General features: G+C 40.9%; 1 long non-coding RNA gene across 1 annotated transcript; it reads left to right on the top strand.

The window, feature by feature from the left end:
• Nucleotides 1–8,545: 8,545 nt before the first annotated feature.
• On the top strand, nt 8,546–9,528 carry LOC307018163. The gene is made up of 3 exons (XR_013802352.1): nt 8,546–9,009; nt 9,110–9,195; nt 9,384–9,528. It is a non-coding gene; the product is annotated as an uncharacterized lncRNA (long non-coding RNA).
• The last annotated feature ends 389 nt before the right edge of the window (nt 9,529–9,917 follow it).

Genomic DNA, 9,917 nt, shown 5'->3' with positions numbered 1-9,917 from the left:
GTTGCTGGCAGTCAACCTTCCTTTCCTGAACAAATGCCAGTTTGGGTTGGTTCACTGACCAGTGGTAGCCACCTGAATTGCCATCTGTTGCTCTTCAGACAATGCCATGCTTGCCACAATTGCCGCAGGTCCCTGATGCCCAACAGATTTGATGATTTCAGGAACAGTAAGTGTTTCCAAGCTGTAGTGTTCCTCTTCTGGCTCGGGGGAGAGAAGCCAAGAAATTCCTGAGAACCTGCGCCACGAGTCTGTCCCTCAGCCAGTCACGATCTTCGGAGGTGGGCTCTCTTGTCAGCGGGTTAAATTAGTTATTGGTTTCAACGGTCACATTAAAACAGTTACTAAATCAGCTTACTATCACCTAAAGAACATATCTAGGATTAAAAGACTAATGTCCCAGCAGGATTTGGAAAAACGTGTCCATGCCTTTATCTTCAGTAGACTGGAATACTGCAATGGTGTCTTCACAGGTCTCACTAAAAAATCTATTAGAAAGCTGCAGCTGATTCAGAACACCGCTGCTCGAGTCCTTACCAACACTAAGAAAGTGGATCACATCGCTCCAGTTCTGAAGTCTTTACACTGGCTTCCTGTGTGTCAAAGAATATATTTCAAAAATACTGCTGCTGTTTATAAAGCACTGAATGGTTTAGGACCAAAATGCATTTCTGACCTCCTGCTGAATGATGAACCATCCAGATCTCGCAGGTCTTCAGGGACTGGTCAGCATTCTGTCTCCAGAGTCAGAACTAAACATGGTAAAGCAGCGTACAGTTATTATGCTCCAAATATCTGGAACAAACTCCCAGAAACCTGCAGGTCCACTGCAACTCTTACTACTTTTAAATCCAGGCTGAAGACTTTTCTTTTTGTCGCTGCTTTTAATTGAACTATTCATATCTTAGACTGCACTGTAACTTTTATCCATGTATTTTTTCTTTTAATGTTTATTTTATTAGCTTTTCTTTTTAATGACTGATTTTAAATGCCATTTTCTTAATGTCTTTCATTTTTTGTAAAGCACTTTGAATTGCCTTGTGTTGAAAAGTGCTATATAAATAAACTTGCCTTGCCTCATAAAGATTTCATGTGACACATACAATTGATTTGTTGATGGGAATTAATGTGAATAAATTAACTCTAGGTTAACGGTACTCTTGCTATTACTACTCACCGACACTATAAACCTTTTCCCTCATGCTAGCCCTGACAACACCGGTAAGCACACCTTCATCTAGGCTGCACTGTAACGTGTCCTGACTTGTCGTGGTTCTCTCCTCTATCTACACTCTTCTTGTCATCTTTGTAAAACGATATCAGACTGGTAATTGACACAGCCATGACTTCTAGTTAAATTCAGTGTGGCTAAAATGGAAAGCTTTGTTAAAATATGCAAGCACGCGAAAGTCAAATTCAGCTTTATTATCAAAAATTCTACATGTGTTATACATCCAGAAATATCGAAATATCGTTTCCCACAGTGTGACATGTATACATAAAACTAAACAAAAAGGGCCTAGATAAACGTGGTATACATTAAACAAAATGGGCCTAGATAACCGGGGTATACAGTTTAAAATGTTAATATATTTAAAGTGTTCAAAGTGCAGTTTCAGTGCAAGTCAGTTGAAACGATCTTAAGTTTGCGTGACGTTGAAGTCGTGCGACCCTGCTGCTGTACTGGCTTGTAGTTAGTTTATAGCATAACGTTAGCATTTTGCTTTTGGCGACTAGATTTATGATTCAAAAATTATAAAAGTAGGGTTGACATGTGGAGATTATCCGGCTGAACAAAACGTGATCCCTCTCTTAAATGTGTGTCAACCACAGACTTTATTTCGAGCTATTTTCCAAAATCCTATGGAGAATTTGCATTGGTTTTTCGCGAAGGAACCGGAAGAAGTTTACTTCCGGGTTTTACGACGCGTCACTGCGGTTCTCTATGCCCTGGCCGTTGCACTGAATGAGAGCGTACGTTTGGACTGACAGTTTGATCAACCAATCAGATATTGATTTGTAGCCAATGGCCGTATTCTTTCAGAGTTTCCCTCGGTTCCGGTACTCTAGAACAGTGGTTCTCAACTGGTCAGGCCTTGGGACCCACTTTTCACTTGGTCAATACATCGCGACCCAACATTTTGAAGTACTCAAATCCATTCAATAAAAAAACGTGCTGTAATATATACGCTTTTCCGCGTACGATAATACAAGTGAAGTACAGCGCATATATCCCTTCACAGAACTAAAGTATGCTTTTAAAAAAGCTTTAATGAGATCACGGAATCAAAGCTTAACTATATAAAAAGGCACACATGCTGAAAACCCAACCCCAGCAGGGGGGTCTGGGGGGATTCTCCCCCAGGAGATTTTTAGAAATACTAACAAACTATGCATTCTGGTACACTGAGAAGAAAATAAATAAATCTATTACTATCCAACATATTAATAATATTTTATTCCATTGTTTGTTTTTCACTTTGTTCTGACAGCTTACTGCTCCTCACAGAGAGAAGAGTAAAGAGGAGATAGTCTGTGTGACTTACTTTAAATTGTGGGTAAGGGTAGATAGCCCCCATTGTTCTGTGACCTGTCAATCATCAAACCGGGGCTCATATTTCATTATGTGTTGATTTTTATCTGAAGTTGTACCCATGGATGTATAAAGAAGAGTTCTACCGCAAAGTTATTCTCCGTGAGGACTTCCGGCAACAATCTTGATTCTGATTGGCCAGAAGACTCGAAAAAACATCAGCAAAGATATTTTATTGAGAAGATGATCACTACGTGACAGAATTCAAAACCGTTTATGGTGTCCGGTACTTCCAGTCCAACGCCAACTGCATGCACAGCGTTAGAAGATCGGGCCTTCAAAATAAAAGTTTGACTTTTCCCCCCCCTGAAAAAAAAAGAAAAAAGAATTCCAATTTTTCTTTTTTTTAAAAAATGTTTTCTTCAATCACACATCCGCGACCCACTCGAGACGGGTCCGCGACCCGCTTTTGGGTCGCGACCCACCAGTTGAGAACCACTGCTCTAGAAGGCCCGCTAGTTAACTGGCTTGAGACAGAGGATCTAGAATGCGACAAAGCAATTCATGCCGTTTTATTGTTTTTAACGTTGAAATGACAAGTGCAACAGGTGAAGATTAAGTTGTTGCGAAATTGTTGTGAGTACCCTTTTCAAGACGACAATTCAGTGAAAAGACAGACATTATAATGCCGCGGTTTCACCACTGCATAACACACAAGGGGACGGGTAATAACCGGAAAAGCATGTCATGGGCCCTTTAATGTTGAAGGAATATGAGACTGTTTAAAAGCTGCACACTGGGCTAGTTTAAACAGTTCTAAAAAAATAAGCTGTCAGACTCCATAACACTTCACAATGGTTATTATACTGTGGAAAATTACCACCATCATTCACAAGATGCTGTACATGCGTGACAATCAAACAGATTGCAGGCCATCAGTAAGATATAACCAATGCTTTTTTTTCAAGCAAACCATTACAAGAATGTCTTTATTGCCAGATGTAAAGATCTTCTGAAGGCTAATAATGATTTTGAATACCGTGTATTCTATGTATGCAACACATCACCTTATGGCCAATATTAAGATGGAAACCCTTGTGTAGCATAATTGGCAGCTGGCACACACACACACACACACACACACACACACACACACACACACACACACACACACACACACACACACACACACACACACACACACACACACACACACACACACACACACACACACACACACACACACACACACACACACACACACACACACACACACACACACACAGAGAGAGTGATGTCCCTCAGCCTCGCTGCAGGCACAGTTCCAGGTTGATTACTGTTGAGAGCCCTGTAGCTCAGGCATGACTGACTTTCTGGCATGCACTCGCTTTGATCAACTTATGAATTTGCAACCCGATGATGGGTTTCATCTTTAGTGTTTAGTGGGTTACTTTTGAGATTATGCCAAGCTAGATGTCACCTAAAAATGTGCACTTCTCACTTACATTTGACGTAATTACCGTTTGATCGGCATTCAGGTTAATTGAAATACTTAAATGGCAAGGATAGACAAAGTAACCTAAGATCTATTTTCTAAGTCTGATCTTAGTTGTTTCCTATCCTGTGTTTTGAATTTAGATGTCGTAAAAATATATTTTGCAAAGTGAAATAAATATTTGCCAGGATCCTTTTGCTTACATTTTCCATCTTTGAAAACCCTTCTTTTTTTTTTAAATCACGATTATTTGTTTGTTATTGTTAGACCCATTTCCACCACAAGAGGCAGTGCACCAGGATCCCAAGCACTTTTGCTGCTATAAAAGGTATATCTCTTTTCTTTTTTTTACCAGTTCTTAAATCATAATCTAAACAATTTAAATACATTTCCCAACTTGCAAAAAAACGTGCTTTTCAGGGCTTCTGTGATACGGACACAAATGGACCAAAACATCTGAGCAACCGCTGTGCTGTGCCTTAATCTGTGTATCCTGCATGTTGTACGTAAATTACTTTGGGTCTCCTTGGTAACAGTGTTAGACAGTGTTTGGGCTGCGGTCAGCTAGGCAGACTGTAATTAATAATCAAGTTAGAGGGAGAGGAGATTGAAGCACTCTCTGAGATGCTGCTTCTAACTTCCTAGCTAGTGAGAGGGACAGGGATACACACTCACACACACATGCGCATACAGACATAATTTTGGTTAGTGAGGGAGGTTTGGGAATAAGAGGCTGATAAGTATGCTTGAAGGTGAGCCACTGGGTTGTTTCATACAATGAGGGTTAACAAGAGGCTGCAGCAATCTCATTGTGATGAGAGCACTCTCAACCAGAAGGCAAGCTAGTGTTAATCAGCCAACCTGCCAGCTAGCAGCTCCCTGTCAAGTGTGTGTGGCCGTGTAATTACCAAACATGAAGCCCCAAGTGGTGGTCAAAAGAGAGTAATGCACTCAAGTCAGTTTTTTGGCACCTAAACACACTCAGTAATGCACTGGTGCAAAAGGGTAAAGAACAGTCCGCAAAATGGCTGCCCTTGGCGGGCAAAATGGCGAAAAAGGAAAAGAAACCCAATATCTGCTACAATTTAAGGCGGTTGGACTCCAGGCCAGGAAGCATAACCGTATTGTTGATTTTCCTACAGTAGTTTCAACATTGTTAAGCTACAAGCTGATGTCAAAGTATGCTAACCATTAGGTTAATTAATTAAAAGTTAAATGTCATAGGTTTATGCTAAAGTTAGAATATTGTGTGTGGTAAAATCTTGATTAGCCAAAGACAATTTTTATCCGTGAACATTATAATTGAGCCGAATTGTGAACCTCTGTTAAAAGTTGTTGCTGTTAAGCTGTTACTTGACTCAATTGAAGTATATTTTACCACAATTTACAAGTGGGAAATTACGGCAAATCCAAATTAACTGTCTATATTCAACCCAGTCTCATGGCATTTCGTGTTATAGTCACGACATTTAATCTATTGATTCGTGTTCACTAACACGATTTCCCCCTTTTTTTCGTGTCACATAGAACTATTTTAAAAGCAATGCATTTCTATTGGTAGTATGTTTCGTGCCTGCACCACGTCTTTTTGTCCGGTCAGGTCCGGAAGCTGTGGGGTTCATAAAAACATGTTCTTACTCAATATCAAGCCACGATTATTGTTTTTATTTTAAAATCGTATAATGTCTGACTTTTTTTGCCATCCGTAAAGAAAATAAATGGGGCTCAGAGCCTCAGAATACTGAAATGATGATGATTGGATGTTTTAGCCGCAATGCACGTTGGGATATGGTGTTTATGAAATCTGAAAAACATTAAAAAAAAGAAATTATAATACTTTAATCCGAGTGTTCTTGCTTTTCTCTTTGAAAGTCATCACATAACGGCATTGTAATACATGTTTCGGCTGCATCAAATATTACACATCTGCCGTAGTTCTTTATTTATAGAGCCCTGATTAGAAGACTTCTAGACAAACTGGAAGAAATGCCACTTTTCTGCCTTGACATATAATTGATTCTCAAGCAGTTTCTGCAGAACCTGACGGACATGGTTAACATGGGACTTAGAAAATTTTTTGTGAGAAAATCAAAATGTCATCGAGGTACACAAACACAGAAATATTCAAAAACTCCCGCAAAACCTTATTCACAAAACCCTGAAACACAGCTGGTGCATTACACAGTCCAAAAGGCATTACCAGGTATTCATAGTGTCCACTCTGAGTGTTAAATCCTGTCTTCCACTCATCCCCTTTCCTTATTCTAACCAAGTGATAAGCATTTCTTAAATCCAACTTGGTGAATATCTTGGCAGTCTGAATTAGTTCGAAAGCAGAGGACATGAGTGGCAGAGGATAGCGGTTCTTTACCGAAATGTCATTAAGAGGACTGTAGTCTATGCAAGGTCTCAGAGAACCGTCTTTCTTTCCTACGAAGAAAAACCCCGCCCCGGCTGGTGAAGATGAAGGGCGGATAATCCCTGATTTGAGAGAAGAGGAAATGTACTCGTCCATTGCTGCTCTCTCTGGTCTTGATATAGAATACAGTCTTCCCTTCGGAATGGGTAGGAGGTCAATGGGACAATCAAAAGGTCGGTGAGGAGGTAGCGACATGGCTTTCGATTTGTTAAAAGCTTCCTTTAAAATCATGGTAACATGGAGGTACTTTCTGTAGGTCAGGATAGTCAGGGTGATCCTACTAGGGTCTGTTGGTGCCTTAAGCGCTTTGAGCACCTGTAAAAGCGCTCCAATAAAAAATGTAATGCATTATTATTAACAGAGCGTGAATGTTTACTAGACCCTCCAGGAAAAAGCGGGCAAAAATCCTTGATTATGCGGGCTAAAATCCTTGATTATGCGATTAAACATGCAGGGTTTTTATGTGATTTTATGCGGGAAGTTGCGAAATATGCGGAAAGTTGCGAAATATGCGGAGAAAAAGAATAACAATTTTTTTAAATATTGGGCTGTCTTATTCATTCTCTCTCACACACAACCTGCCACTAACGTTAAACCCCTTTACTATTCAATTAAACACATTCAATGTTTATTTATTGTAAAAGCAATTGGACACACACACACACACACACACACACACACACACACACACACACACACACACACACACACACACACACACACACACACACACACACACACACACACACACACACACACACACACACACACACACACACACACACACACACACACACACACACACACACACACACACACACACACACACACACACACACACACACACACACACACACACACACACACACACACACACACACACACACACACACACACACCATTCTGTTTTCAGTTACTCATTCGTTATCTGCAGCTTCAATCTTGTAGGCTACTCACTTCGTTTCTTGTAGCCCTCGAAAGGGTTTTGGAGGTTGATGCCTCGGTGAACGTGAGTTGTTTGGCTTTCTTGTCCGCAGCAGCAGAAAGCATTTTCGAATGTTTGAATGAATCAAAGTGGGTCGTCACCGTCGATTTTCTCTTATGCTCCAACACACAGTTGCACGGGGTGCAGAATAGTTTCCCCCCACGTTTTGCCCGGTCTTTAGTATAAATGTTCTTCGGTAAATGAGATGGGTTAGATTTTTTCATCTTGGTGTTTTCTCTATCGTGTGAGCTCCACACGTTCACTCTATACAGTGTTGTTTACATTCTGTGATGCGCGAGCTGATGACGTCACGTCAAGACGAGTTAACTTTTTTTCCCCTCAACTTTGTGTGGAAAAATGTGGGGATGTGCTGATTATGCGGTAAATTCTGCGATCGCAGAATCGCGTTTTTCTGGAGGATCTAGTTTACACCTGTTAATGCAATCCTCTCCCCACTCCTTAATTTTCCCTGAGTCAATGTGTGGGTTGTGGATTTTTAGCAACGGAAAACCCAAAATAATTGGATGCTGAGCAGATTCAGAAATGTGAAACTGCATAATTTCAGTGTGGTCCTTACTTACAGTAATCTGGATAGGTTGTGCAGTGGGTTACTGTAAACAAAAAACGACCGTCTAAAGCACTGGCGTTAATGGGGCGAGATAGAGGAACAGTCTTTATCTGAAGCTGTTTGACTATGCCCCAATCCATAAGACTTTCGTCAGCTCCTGAGTCTATTAGCACCCCTTGGTCAATGACCTGATCATTAATAAAAATGTTTACCTGGGCAACTGGTCGAGGAGGAAAGTCTGTGGGAAGCTTGCTCACCAGCGCCCTCCTCTTGGCTGGTAAGCTTGGTCTTTTCCCGGAAATGAAGCGAGTTGGTGATCCGGCTGGCCACAGTAGAAACAACAGCCCTCCTGTAGACGGCGCTGCCTCTCCTCCAGAGAAAGCCTGGTCCTACCCAGCGCCGTATAGACTGAGAGTTATGTCATCTCCGTTCACTCCAATGGACCACTTTTTTACAGCAATGGCGGATCGTGGAGCCTCTCAATCGTTCCCCGGAAGTTAGCGCCAAGGCTAGCAGCGCAGTAGAGTTGCAGCATAATAGACCGTTCGTGACGGACTTTTGAAAGGTAAGAAGAAGTTTAAAGATTTATATTGCGGATATTATCAGTACATCTGATTCAAATTAACATGTGTATTAAAGGATGTCAGTGGGTTATCCCTAAATTAGTAGATTTAGGGAACGTTTACAGATAACAGATAAAGCTACCAGATCAAGTTAGCAGCACACGTTGAACAGCCTTTTAATTGTAAATTCCGTTCTCTTAATGTCATTTCGTCCAACATTGTTGAATTAGAGAAGAGGGGCTTATAAACGGGATTGTATGCGGGGGTGGAGGGAGTTAAATATTAGATAAATATAAAGTTTGGTGCGTGTAAGAGTGAGTGTTTTTAGCAGAGCCATATTGTGTCCTTGTGATTATGTTGATTATTACCTGTCTGTATAATGTTGCAGCTCAGCTGATTTTGGATTGATGTCAAAGGGAGAGGGACTTAAGTGAGAGTGAAAACTCAAGGTAAGTTTAATACTTCTGTTTTATATAAGTAAGCATACTAAACATGTATTCTATCACTGTATTATATAAGTAATCTTTTTAGTAACCTACTGTATGGCAGGTGGAGGGGCAGTGATGTTACAGGTGGAGGAGCAAGACTGCAAACTCACAAGACAGAGAAATCAAAGTTTGTTCTCCAGAGAAGAGGTTAATTAATATCACATCTGTTACTGATGCCATTTGTCATACTTTGTTAAACTCACAAATAATAAAGTTCCATAACTTCAGTTGGGAACAAAGACCACACCTTATCTCCCCAAGGCAATTTCCCATCCAATAGGTGTGCTATATAGGTGTGTATAACCCTTTCTCCTGTCCGTTACTCCCTCTTTCAGCACAAGAACCAGAGGGGGATTCAATGGAGCCTGAATACCTGCACTGAGACCCTCACCCTGCACCCTGAGTCTCAACTCTGTGTTTTTCAAGCCTTTCCCTTTTTTTTTGTATTAAACAAAACATTAAGCTTTCCCAATGGTGTGGTTTTCGTTTTGTGAAAAAGTGCAAATGCAGTGTTTGTATATAATTACCTCACATATTTTTTTGCTGTTGGTCGTGAAATTGCTCCTGCTGACTTGAGCCAGCCATTTTTTCCTCCGCTCTGTGTCAGTGGGGAAGCCATACATTCGTACTCCTTTCTCGGAGCGATTTGAGCATCCCCAGGCAGCACAGCAAACCATGGTAGCGACTAGGAGGCAGCACAGCAAACCAGGACAACACGGAGGAAAAGGCACAGACAAACTGCATGATATGCTATTCAATGTGTATTGAATTCCATGTATTTGCAATGGATGTTCCTAAAACAACACATTTAACATCATCACCATGCTGCTGCTGCTGCTAGTCCTTTGATAGTCACCTGTCGGTCTCCT

Source organism: Notothenia rossii (genome assembly GCF_949606895.1).
Source record: "Notothenia rossii genome assembly, chromosome: 9".
In the NCBI taxonomy this organism is placed as follows: domain Eukaryota; kingdom Metazoa; phylum Chordata; class Actinopteri; order Perciformes; family Nototheniidae; genus Notothenia; species Notothenia rossii.
Note: the sequence above shows the minus strand (reverse complement) of the source record. Positions and strands in the feature narration are given on the sequence as shown.